Source organism: Acomys russatus, chromosome 3 (assembly GCF_903995435.1).
Source record: "Acomys russatus chromosome 3, mAcoRus1.1, whole genome shotgun sequence".
NCBI lineage: Eukaryota > Metazoa > Chordata > Mammalia > Rodentia > Muridae > Acomys > Acomys russatus.
Window position 1 is genome coordinate 42509772 of NC_067139.1, and position 13731 is coordinate 42523502.

General features: G+C 45.0%; 1 long non-coding RNA gene across 1 annotated transcript in view; it reads left to right on the plus strand.

Moving 5' to 3' along the window:
* The window catches only part of LOC127212725 (uncharacterized), a 33643-nt gene that overhangs the window by 2046 nt on the left and 17866 nt on the right, over window positions 1–13731 (plus strand). The window contains exon 2 of the long non-coding RNA XR_007833600.1: window positions 908–1000. This is a non-coding gene — a long non-coding RNA (uncharacterized LOC127212725). The remainder of the gene's footprint in view (window positions 1–907; window positions 1001–13731) is intronic.

The window sequence follows — 13731 nt, forward strand, 5'->3', positions numbered from 1 at the left end:
GGATTTAATTCAGTTAACCCTAGGTCAAGAGGTGGAGCAAGAAACCAGCTGACAGGAATTAAGTAGAAAGGAGGGATGTTGAGAGACAGCATGGAGAAGAAAAAGGGGCTCTTTAGCTCTGGCTTTTAGATCTTGGCTTTTTCCTCCTGGGCTGTCTAGTGACATAGTAGGCCATTTCCTCCTGGTCTGTCAGCAGAGCTAGCAGGCTTTTTTGGCTTTTGGTTTTCCTTCTGGGATGTGAGCAGCTGGGTGCTTTCTCTGCTTCTCTGAGCTAGCAAGTTTTCACCCCAGCATCTGGCTCCTGAGTCTTCATTGGTAAAACTGAACACTTGAGATTTTCTTTTCTTATAACAACTCTGTGTGTGTGTGTGTGTGATGTGTGTGTGTGTGTGTCTATGTCTGTGCATGTGTGTGTGTATCTGCCTATGTGTGTATGTATGATGTGGTGTATGTGTGTGTTTCTGTGTGTGTATTCTGTTTTGTGTCTGTGTGTGTATGTCTGTGTTTGTGAGTGTCTCTGTGAGGGGCAGGGTGTGGGAGGAGATTGGTATGTATGTCTGTGTGCATGTGTGTGTTTGTGTGTCTGTGTGTCTGTGTGAGTGTGCGTATGTCTTGAGTCTGGCAGATGTAGCTTGCATCGACTTCTGACATCTACATTGCAGCTGCACCAGGCAGCAGCTTGCTGTTGGAAGATGGCTGAGTTGCCTGTCATTTATCTGGGTCAAGAGTAGGACTGGGAGACTGCAAGGCAAAGAGATGTCCTAAGAGGAGATGGGTTTTTTTCTTGTTCCAAGACACAGTAGTTTTTGGCAGTTTGGTGACCATTAAACAAACCAATAAAACACATTAAACAGTAGGTAAGTCAACTCTGTAGCCTGAAATTTCACTCTCATTATCCTTCATTCAGCAAACACCGGCACCTCTGCGTGTCAAGGCCCATCCCAGATCCTACAGATCAAGTCACAGAGGAAGCCCTGCCCTTGGGGTCATTTATCCAAAGGTCAGTGTATTTTTTTATCCTAGTTCTCAGGGTGAGCCTGGGAAGCATGTGAACAGTTGCTTTAAAAGCTTCTGAGAAAGTGTGGGTTCCACAGCCTTGTCACTTTAGAAGCAGAAGATAACTGAATTCCTTCTTTGGATTTCTGAGATGCTCAGCTCTTCAAAGCTGGTAAGGGTATGTGACAACAGGACATCTCTTTAAAAGCTGGCAGCCAGCTTCTGTCAGGGACTCCTCAGAATTGCTCAAGAGGAAGAAAAAAAAAGTGAGCGAGGGAGAGACAAGTGCACACAGACATTTTTAAAGTAGCTAGCAACCAAGACAACACCAATTATTTAACCAAAGAAACCAGCAGCCAAACCACAGATTATTTAACTACACATCCAAGTGCCGGGCACAGCCTCAGCCAGCCACAGTCGCTCGTGTAATGTAAATACGCCAGGCAGCCCAGAGCTGCAGAGGGGGACAGCACCTCACCTGCTCCTGTCTCTGCTCCAGATGTGTGGAGCTGAGAAACTGGCTCCGATCCAGCCAGGATTTCCCTTTTATTTACTTTTCACATTCATATTATTGTTTCTCTAAGAATAGGCGCGTTCTTCCTCTACTGAACCGAATCTCTCGTGGGCACGTGCACACAGGGAGCCATTTCCCATGGATAGTGTGTCTTTGTCATTATGTTTCCACATTTCCTTTTTATTCCCAACGCCTTTCTCCCCTTTTCTCCTTAGTATTGTGTTTTGTTTTTAATAAACTGTACTTGATTCTTGCTTCTGTATTTTTCACTAATTAGCATGTGAAAGGTTTACTTTCAGAGAGTATTTATCAGGAAAACAAGCACTTCTTCTTTGCTACAAGCAATGACGTAATACACAAAGGTGGAAAAGTCTCCAAGAGCCTGTTGCACAGAGAAAGGCCATGGATATTGTCATCCAGATGTTGCATTTAAAGAGCCCCCACTATGCTCTTACCAGCCACAGGGGTGGCTTCTGACCCAAGGCTAGCCTGCTGGTTGGTACTTGCCAACCAGTCTGATTCCCCTCTTTGAGGAGATGAATCCAGTGACAGACACTGGGCTTGTAGGCAGCATAGACCAAGGGTGGCTTTCAGGGGCCAACAGGAGGGGAGACGGCTGAGGAGGAGGACCCTGTGGTTCAGAGTCAAAGGGAAGCAACCAACCGACAACCACACTCCAGAGGGAGGAAAGAGGCACTGCATTCTCCTTGGCCTCATTTCTCACAAGACCATCTCTACTCCAGCTGTGGAACTATGACAGTGCTGTTGTGACCTAACGAGAGGGAGGATGTGTGCCAGTGGACAACGGGACAGATGGGTCAGTTAGAGCTCCTCTCTATACCTCTGCCCAGTAATGCCCACCTCCTCTATGATGTGTGTTGCTGTCTGGTTTTGTCCTCTGGGAATAATGTGCTCATGCCATAGTCAGTCACAGGGATGGAAAAAGGAAAGGACAGAGTGACAGGGTGGTCCATGGCAGTGGTGATGGGTGATTAACACTCTCTGAAAGAAAAAGAGGCGAGAGGGCACATGTTGGTCAGGGATCTCTAAAGGAACCAAATGGTTACAAGGAATATATACGAAAAGGGGATTTGTTAAATTGGTTTGCAGGATGTGGTCTGGATATGCCAACCATGGCTGTCTCACTTCTGAGAGGCTGAGAATCAGTAATTGTTCAGTCCTTGATGTCTCTGCAGTCTAGATCTAGCACTGATGTCCCAAGGAAGTCCTGAGAGCTGCTTGTCTTCAGTCTGTGTTGGTACCCTGAAGATGCTGGGTTTAATACTGGCAGCAGTAATAGAATAGATGAACTTGTCAGCAAGAGTGAGAGTAAACGGGCAAAAAGCAAAGATTCCTTCTTCCATGCCCTTTTATATCAGCTGCCACCAGAAGGAGAGGCCCAAATTTAGAGTGGGTTTTCCTGCTTCAAATAATCTCATTAAGAAAAGCCTGCACAGCCAGGTGTGGTGGTGCACACCTGTAATCCCAGCACTCAGGGAGGCAGAGGCAGGTGGATTGCTGTGAGTTTGAGGCCAACCTGGTCTACAAAGTGAGTCCAGGACAGTCAAAGGCTACACAGAGAACCCCTGTTTGGGGAAGGTGGGGGAGAAAGAAAGAAAGAAAGAAAGAAAGAAAGAAAGAAAGAAAGAAAGAAAGAAAGAAAGAAAAAGAAAAGAAGAAAGGCAGGCCCTCAAAGGAGCACCCAGTGGCTTGGGTTTTAGTTGATTCTGATGCAGTCATGGTGACAGCTGAGATTATCCAGCACATAGGGTCCCAAGACCGTCACCTGGGGTTATAGCCTTTGCTACCTCCTGCCCTCAGCTGCACTTGAAGTTGGGTGGTGCTACTATACATAGGAAGTGGTTTAGTTCAAGGCAGGACCTCATGCTGTAGTTTCCCCCAAGGTTTTCATTCATGCCAAAGTAGGACTTGCAGTGATGCAGTCTTTTTGGGTGGGGGGAACCCACGCTTCTGTAAGATGTTCCTCACCCAGATTCTTGGACATGAACCTAGTAAGCTTACTGATCAGCAAGCTAGCAACCGGTGTCTCCTACTCTATGGGTTATTTTTTCATCCTTCTCCACCCCTTTTCTTTCATCTTCTCAACCTTCTAACACTAGATAAGAGAGGAAGAAAAGGATAGAGAAAAAGGTCAAGAGATCCCTGAGTAAAGGCAGGGGTCAGAAAGGGGGTGTCCTCATCACTAGACTGCTTGATGCTGATCAGGATCATCGAGTTCCTTGGGGCAAGTTTGGTCTTTGCCACCAGGATATCTACTTTCTTCTTGTTGTTTCTTCTTTTGTCACAACTACTTAATAAACCATGACCAACAGCAACCAACAACTCACCAACAATAACCAACAACCCTCCAGCCTCTCAGTGCTGTAGCATTTATATACCCCCTGGAAAATCCCCAGAATTCCAAATGTCACAGAAACTATCTGCAGCTGGCAAAATGCACCTCAACTAGAGCATGGGGCAAGTTATGAGCAGCTGCTGCAGACACAAAGCCCTGCATCCCCACACCTGGGGGTACAATGAGAGCACATTCTTACAACACTTCTGCTTTAAAAAAAAAAAAAAACCAAAAATTCCAGAATTCATAAAAATGTCACTACAGGTTCAGTTGAAGTGAGACTGTTACTTGGGTCTGCGGCTGGTGGTCTACAAGGAGTGAGGAGGACATTTGTTCCTGTCTTCTCGGGGAAACAGGAAGTCTCAGAAACACGCCACCAAGCCTAATCAGATTTGAGATTCGAGGTGCTACTCACAGGAAAAAAAAATGTCCCCAGATCACATCTGCTGCTCAGGTGAACTGCCGACCGGGCCCCTGTCTGCTGCCCTCTGAGAGTCTATGCTGAGCTCTGACTTTCGGGATTCAAATCTGAGAAGGTTTTGGGGATGGGGCACGTTTGAGATTAAAAAACAAAAAACAAAAACAAAAAACACACACAAAAAACAAATGTTTAGATACATAGACATAGAAATCATATAAAGACATAGATTTAAAACACTTGAGTGGCCATAGGCACTCAAAGTGGCTGTGGATAGAAACCCACAAGGACCATTTTACCATCATGAGCTACAGTGCTGAGCTGTGCTGCCCAGGTGACTTTGAGGCAGTCTCTTCTCTGAGGAGATGGCTCTCAGCTAAGGAAGAACACCTCCATTCCACTCCTCTCCCTCCCTCTCTCTCTCTCTCTCTCTCTCTCTCTCTCTCTCTCTCTCTCTCTCTCTCTCTCTCTCTCTCTCTCTTACACACACACACACACACACACACACACAGAGCATATCTTGAATGTCAGCCTGGATTTTGTACTTGGTACTGTCATCTGCACACTGGAATCTTGGTGAAGACACTTTGGATGCTGTGGACATCGCTGGGAAGGTGGATGACAAGATGTCAGCATTGTAAGAGTTACCAACTGTAACAACGATGGAGATGAAGCTGCCATTCAGCCATGGTGGCACAGCTAATGCCATGACCAGAGAGCAGCTCGGATAGAAAAGGGGAGTGAGAAATAAAGGCGTGGGCTTCCAAGGACAAGCTGAGAGTGGTTAGCAGCTGGTCAGAAATATTGACTGAAGGAAGAAAGAGATTTAAGACCCTGCTCCCCTTCTCCTGGCATACCCTTCGCCCCCCCCCCCCTCGATTATCCAATTATTTCATTGGTAACTTCAACAGTCACAGCTAAGATGGCATGCCCACACCATAGTCATGGCCAAGATGGCATGCCCACACCACAGTCATGGCCAAGATGGCATGCCCACACCACAAATCTGAGTCATGGTCTCCTTCTCAGGCTTCCCGTCTTCGTAAATGATAGCCATGCCTAGGGGTCCTCAGAACAAGGTCTGTAGCAGGTTTTGATTTGTCCCTTTCTCTCATGGTCCCATATGCAAGTATTTCCATTTTATTTTTCAGACCCAATCACCTGGAATTTGACCACCTGGAATAAATGCTATTTTCCTTACCTCACCTCCTCGGCCATGAGCAGGCTTCTGACCGCTTTGCAGCAGGAGGTGGTGGAATCCATATTTCCAAAGCTGCCCATGCTTCTCCTCCTTGGGGAATACTTGCCCCTGCATCTGGAGCTGTTGTGGAAGATGCTGGTGGCCTCCCAGTGAGGTCCCTGCGCCACACTGATGGACACTCATGGAAACTCCAACCTGCCTTGTATCTTCCCAGGTCAAGGCCAGGAAGGACATGTTCAGATGATTTCAGGCCTGGGGCGTGATGTGCAGTGGTCAGACCAACCGGGGTCTCTGCCTCCCAGTTGCTTCTCTCTTACCATTTCCTCTCTGCGTCCAGGAAACCTGTGAGCACAGGCAAGTGGCTGCTACCTTGTACAACTGAGTTTAAACAGGCTACCTGGCAAAAAAACAAAACAAAACAATCTAGATCCTCGCGTCTCACCTTGAGGACTGTTCTGAGATCCAAGAGCTTGCTGTATGTCAATGGTTCCCAACCTATGGGTTGAGACCTCTTTCATAGGCATTGCCTAAGGCCACCAGAAAACACAGATATGTACATTACAATTCACAACAGTAGCCAAATTGTAGTTAAGTAGCAATACAAATAATTTCACGGTTGGGTGGGAGGAGGTCACAACAACATGAGGAACTGCATTAAAGAGTTGAAGCGTTAGGAAGGTAGAGACCCATAGCTGTATATGAAGGGGCTTAGAAATAGACCAGCCAAGGCTACATAGTAACTGCTCTTGGCTTTGTGTGACTGTACCAAAAACTTAGGGTCTTTATTTTTACTGTTATTTGTTCGTTTTTTTTTTTTTTCCTTTGGGTCAATTCTGCACTGATTCCATTTTCATGAAAACCTGTCAGAGACAGCCAAACTCTCTATGAACGTGTGGAGTGAGTTCTGGTTTTCTGCTTGGTGCTCTTTTTTTTTTTTTAAATTTTATTTGTATATGAGTGCTTTATCTGCCAAAGAGGGCATCAGATCACATTATGGATGATTGTGAGCCACCATGTGGTTGCTGGGAATTGAACTCAGGACCTCTGGAAAAGCAGGCGGCACTCGTAACCACTGAGCCATCTCTCCAGCCCCTGGTTTTCTGCTTGAGAGCTCAGAGGCGGCTCCTGCTCATGTATGTGTCCCCTGATTACCTAGCAACAGGATGATGCCCCAAGTAGACACTCCATCGGTGTTTGCTTTACTGGCTTGATAAATGCTCTGTGTTCACTGTCTTATATAAACTCCTTCAGGGCTCATATTGGCTTATCTAGCATTTTCTCCATTTTAGACTTGCAATCTATAATATTTGCTGAAAAGTTGATTGGTAATCTCATAAAATTTAAGATTCATGTTTATGGATCACGTAGCCAGACTGTCAAGAACGTACGGTGCAATATAAACACACACCTCTTGCACAATCCTTTTCTCCACTTGGGCTCTTTTTGAACTGAGTTCAAATCTAAACTGAGCAAGGCCACACAGGTCGTTAAAGTTAAAAAAAAAAAAAACTGTACAGTTGGAATGTGCCAAAGCTCTTGGCTGAGGGGGAGAGGGCAATAGGCATCAGAGGCAGTGATCTTACAGAACCTGTTTCTTATTTCCAATCACCTGGCAAGGCCACTAAGAACACACACTCAGAAAATGTGCTCTTCAAGCCATACACACTGTCCAGATAGATAAACAACTTCAAACATCTCACAGTGGAAATTATTTTCTGGATATGTCAACGTACACCCTCAAAGAAAAACAGTTGGCCAGGGTTTTGGAACTCTTTTCATGTGCGTCCTTCTCAGAAATGGAAATAAGAAGATCCTTAAACAAGTGTTTGGCTATGCACCACAGTTTTAAGAAAGCTTCTTGGAAGCTTTGTTCCACAATATTCAGTGGGTTTCACTCCACGGGGGCTGGGGGTCGAGGTTCTGATGTACCTGAGGCAGAAGAGTGGGAGAAGAGAACCCAGGAGAAGGACAAAGCAAGTCATCAAAAAGAGGGAAGAGAGAAAGGCCATGTTTGCCAATGTCAGCTTAACTGTAGTTCTCGCATGCAGATTTTGACAGCAGGAACAGAGAGGCTCTGCCACCATTTTCAGGCGTGCGCGGTGTTGTACACTCTACAGGATGAGAGTGAAAGATACCCACAGTGCGTCTTTGCCAGCGACACCGAACCTGGTTGAGGGGAGGCCAGCATTGCTAGTGGCTCCTTGTTTATTCTCTTGCTTTGATAGGTTCCTGCAGGGTCTGCTGACTTCTGGGTCAGGACCGTCATGAAGAGTGAGAGATGTTTGGAACACTGAGCTTGCAAAGGAGCATCTCCCTGTAAATCAGCATGATGAAAGCTCTCAATGAACTCACAGAAACTGAGGCAGCATGCATGGGAACTGCATGTGTCTGCCCTGTGTCCTCTCTGATTGTATTATGGCTTCCAGTTTAGTGATTTTATGGGATTCCTTTGTGTGCAAATGAGTGGGCCTCTGAGTCTTGTGTCTTCTTTTGGGCTCTTTTTCTTCTGTTGGTTAGTTTTGTCCAATTCTGATGTGTTAGTTTTTGTTTTATCATATATAATATTATGTTATATTAATTATATTAATATTCTTTGGAAGCCTGTTTCTTTTTAAATGAGAGACAGTAAGGGAGTAGATCTGCATGGGAGGGGAGGTGGAGAGGTACCGGGAGGAGGATATATTACGCAGGGGAAATCTTTTCAATAAAGGGCAGGGAGGGGAGAGTGCAGGAAATATAGCTGCACCAGTTGTTTCAAAAAATTGCTGGGAAACAGCATGATACATGATAAAACAGAAACTAACACATCAGAATTGGACAAAACAAACCAACAGAAGAAAAAGAGCCCAAAAGGAGACACAAGACTCAGAGGTCCACTCATTTGCACACAAAGGAATCCTATAAAATTACTAAGCACTCATTATAGCTCTAATTTTTATCAATTATTAATCTTTAATGAGATCCAGGGCACTTACAGAAGGTGTCACTGGTCAAACACGTAGGAAGCCTGACCGGCTTTTCTGGGTCCCTAACCCTCACCCCATTCTTTCCACTTTACAGATTAAAGACTTGTGACCTGTGCCTTATAGCTGGCAAGCGAAGAGCTGGGGGTTGGAGTGCAAATCGTCTGTCTCCGAAATCTTGCCCCCACATACACAACATGCTATACAGGGCTTAGCTGGTACAGCTGGCACTGGGAAGGCAGGCTGTGTAGCCCTTAAATAAGCCCTTGGCTTAATGTTGGCCAGTTCTTTCAGCCAGCAGATAAATTAAGTTGGAGGAGTGGGCTGGCTTTGGCATCAGCGTGCTGAGACTGCCCCAGCTTTGATAGCATCACGGTGGTTCTCCGACACTGCAGTGGTGTGGTCTAGCCACAAGCCAGGCACCATCATAGGCTCTGAGGACTGACTGAGTGTGCATGTGCTTGTGTGCTTTGTCACTTAGCCGAGCGGAGTGAATGGGTGGGAAGTGGGCATTCCCACTTCTTTAAAGAAGTGTCTGACCTGAGAGTAGAAAGTACTGGTGGCTAGAATTCTGCAAACAGCTTGACCTGATCACTGTTAAAGCTGTACCTGTTGGTTTGTGGTGGAGTTTGCAGAGTACGCAACAGAGCCCCTCCTCCCTTTTTTAACTCATGTGGCACACGTGTTGATCTTGCCTCTTCTCTTTCTCTGGCTTCAGCTCTCCCTGTGTTCTCTCTTTTTTTTTTTATGCTATAAAGATAAATTTGAAGAAGGCACAAAGCTGCTTTTCTCCCCAGAACCATGTTATGCCTTAGAGGCAGGATTCCAAGGGCCTGTCTCCCTGGACCGGCTTCCAGATGCCTTAGAGGAGGGTTCTGAGGGCCTGTCTCACTGCACTGGCTTCCAGAAAGCTGTTCGGACTTGGTGACTTGTATGTTTTGTTTACTTTTATTAGGTGAGATGTGGCACTAAGCTGTCTGGGGTTGTTCGTGGCTCCACCTATGCTGGCACTCCCCCAGGGATCAAATACCAAGTAATGATGACTTAGATATTTTTCAGAAGATGGAGAGCTCCTAGCCAGTTACTGGAATGTTCACAGAGTCTTGAAAACAACTCAGCCGATAACTAAGCATCAAATAAGTGTTCTTACCCAAAAGCAAAAGTTTGCTTTTAAGATTTTCTGAGCAGATTAATATTAAAATCACTAGGTCATTTCATAATCCAGTTGTTAATAATTTGAGCTTTAAGCTAATACCCAACTTTGAATGAAGTCTAAATGTCTTTATTTCTAGTTCCTAACTTTTATAGTATAATTAAAGATTGAATCCAACTCATGGACTTTTCTAATTGATTTCCTCTAAGAAAAATAATTTCTCTGATGTGGTGCATGTGTGTAAGCCTTAAATACAAGTGCTTTCAAACAGACTCATACAAACACACACACACATGCATGCCCCCTCTACACACACACATACATGTCCCCCTACCCCCCCCCACACGCATGCAATCACACACACAAACACACACAGGCATTCACTCACACACACATTCGCACTCCCCCACACTTATACACTCACCTCTCTAGAAAATACAGGATTCACAGAGCTGAACATAGGCCCTGCCCAAGTTACAGATTATTCTGACTCTAAGATTAGGAATACAGAAGTTCCCAGAAGTCCTTGCAATTGTGCTGATGGCTTTTTGGAGCCTTGTTTTGTTTTTAGACTAGAGTATTGATGTCTTTGACTTATGGAAGATTTACATATTTTAAACATATATCCCTCCCAGCCCACATATACCACTACATTAATAAGTATAAAGTATTTTTGACTTTGCATAGGACCACACACAACATACAAAGACATGATTGATGGCTACTGGTTGTTTATCAACAAAATCGTCTCAATGGTCAGCTAACGTCCTTACCCCAGAAAGAGACTGTGATGACTCTTGAACGTAAGTTTGAACTACCCAATGAGTCTTCTGCATATCTCTGTAACTCACAGGGTTCTAACCAAAGATGCATGGCCATTCCCAGGAGAGAGAGAGAGAGAGAGAGAGAGAGAGAGAGAGAGAGAGAGAGAGAGAGAGAGAGAGAGAAGGTGGTTGGACACTAAGGAAGACAGTGGTAAGCCTCTCTGAATACAACAGCCAAGTATGACTCAGAGAGAGAGAGAGAGAGAGAGAGAGAGAGAGAGAGAGAGAGAGAGAGAGAGAGAGAGAGCCTGGAACAATTCCTGTTTCTACAAGCTTAGACAAGACTTGGGGACTTCACAGTTATGCTTGTAAACCACCTTAGTAACCATGTTAGACTGACTCTGGTTCATCCATGCCAGTGGCTCACTAGCCCTGGAGGTCAAGAGGCAGCATGCATGAGTTGCCAGTGTCTGATCTCTTCCTCTCACACAGAAAGTTTCCTAAATGTGAGGAGACAGCAATGTGCAGACTGAGATGAACCGAGGGGAGGATCAGGCTTCCCAAAAGAGCCACAGAGCTTTGTTCCGCAGGTGTGAGGAGTGGTGGAGCGAGGGCAGGCCAGAGAGTCAAGGCATGAATGTGTTTTCTTAGGGTGTAATTTCTTTAAAGATCCTTCCTATGTTTAAGGGGATCTGATCATCCTTCCATCAAGGATGTGTGTGGCCAGGTCCCAAGTCAACATCTCATTCCACTTTTTCCTGGTCCACAGATGCAGCCAGGCAAACTGCAGCAGGTGGCGGCATGCAGCGTGAGCCAAGGTCTAGGTCAAAGGAAGGAGTGATGGGGGGGGGGGGGAGACTATTAGAGAAGATACAGGATGTACAGGCAGACAGCCATCCCAGAAGGAAGAAATGAACACGGGGCTCCAAAAGATGGGCAGGTGTCCTTCCATCCTGCCCACCTGCTGTCGCCTCTGCTTCACCTGAATCTACACTTCACAATTTCACTCCTATGATTCAGCTGAGAAAATAAAATTCTCCACGGAGTCTCACAAGCTGTCCTTTAGGCTTTCAGTTTGCAGTCACCTAAATACCCTTTCCTGCTGACAGTTCCAGGTAACCCACTCATAGAAAGACTCACTGGGAGAGTAAATTATGTCTTTCCTTGTCAATAGTAATTTGCGTTCACCATGTTACCTCCAGATTGACTTTAAACCACTTGGTAGGGTTTTTGTTTGTTTGTTTGTTTTTATCCTCTGTGTTTTTAGCTTGGAAAGACATGTAGATTTGGAAGTTAAGCCCTCTCTTAGAATAATGAAGTTTCTTATCTCCTAAACTCAGCAGATATTCCTTCTTCAGGTAAGACAATTCATAGTCTGTTCAACCCAAGGTCTTGAGGAATGACTATTTTTCTCACTCCGGCAGTCCTCTTTTGTGAGGGGTAAAAATGAAAAACATCTTTAGGAGGTGTCTTTCTGTTTCTCCATCCCCGCTAGCCTCCTACACACAGCCTCTAGATCAATGCTTGCTGTCCATATAAAAACTGCATTTTAAAAGGACATACAAGTTCATTGTTGATGATGTTCTGCCAACCGATCACTACCTTACGCTCCTGCCATCACAAGGGGCTCCATAACCTTTGGTGGAGGTTAGTGGGCACCAGAGTGTGCTCTGGTCAGCCATCCCTTCACATCACACTTCTTTGTCACGTTAGTATTTTCTCCTAATCAGGCTAGACTAATGTGCTCAGCACACCTTTAATTTCTGCCTTTAAAATCCTAACGAATGGCTAAGGGTATTTTTTTACAACATGGTGAGTGTTATTTCACAATGTTTCATTAGCCACAAACCCTCAAGTCAGCCTTAAGAAATCCAGATGCTTGGCTGCGGGTGTTTTTGCAGCTGTTTTGTGGGAAATCATGAAAGTGTACCTCGTTTGGACAAAAAGAGAACAGACCTCATCCCTCCAGATTCACAGCAAACAGCTTCGTAACAGACTGAGCGGTGTGTGTTTTTTGCCGTGATCCTGAATTCAGACACTTCAGTGTCTTGTAATTTATCAAATGCTTTGGTTTCCTGAGAGGGCAGGAGAGCCCTTTTGGACTGGCTGTGACATGCTCTGAAGTTACTTTTTCTTTCTTGATACTTGCAGTTTGAATTTGGACCGAAATTCTCTCCTAAGTCAACACATTTTCCCACACACTTTATTGGTTAGATTTATGAGATGAGTTCGCACGCTGTTCTGTATGGTGAACATCACATTGAAGGTAGTCACATTACATCCAGGGTTTAGTTGCCAGGAACCCTGCAGGAATGCTGTCTTTAGATGATAAAGTGGAGAAGTCGCACATGATGTGTACATCCCCCTGAATACTTTGAGTCACTGGACTGTTTCTATTTCTTAATCACATAAGTGGGTATGTAATAAATTACTCAGAAAATAATCACAAAAACTTGTTTTTACTTTTCAGTGCAGATGAAATTTTATTTCTTAAATATTTTCCAAATTACGGTGGTTGAATCCACAGCTGTGGAACCTACAGGCACACAGGTGGTAAACTGTTCAAACCAATAACAAAACAGCAACCTTCTTGCCTTAGATCACGTTCTTCTTCTAACTATTTCTTCATTTTAAAAAGTCATGCACTTCAGGGTGGTATATCTGTTTACTACTACCTTATACTCAAACACAATTTTGACAGCAGTCACACCTTATACATTGGTAAGCAAGGAGAAAGATTTTCTTTGTACTTGCTAGTTACAGCGCCCCCTGCAGTCCCTGTGCTAAAGGCCCGGACAATAACTGTTGATACTGCTGGAAGATGGTGGGGTGTTTGCAGAGGTGGGTCAAGTGAGAAATCTCCTGGTCCTGAGAGGCTCCCTTTGAGAGGATATTGAGGCCCAGGCCCCACTCTCTTCTTTCACTTCCCTTCTATGGGGTGAGTGGTTTCGCCTTGTGCGGTGTCCCCACAGGTGCAGATGTGGTAGGACCACCGGATCACAGACTGGCCACTAAAACACCGTGAGACTAAACTACCTTTTATCTCTACAACCCGGCGCTTCCTAAGTACCTGTCACAATAAGCCGCCTTCATTGTACAGTCACAAGACTTCTACCGGCCGTTCCTTCCAACAGAATTAATTAAGAAAATGTTGGGAATGGAGATTTAGGGCTCTGATGTTTTGCTATAGCTCACATCACTAAGATCTTGACTGAACCGTAAAGGTGAGAATGACTTCAGTGGTAGGGTAATGGAAACCAAATTATATAGAGGGGGAGCCCATTTCAAGATGTTGGTGACATCATCTGGACTCAGGAAAGCCTTAAATCTTCCTGGTTGAGGTCACCAGGGCCTGGCTACCCCAAA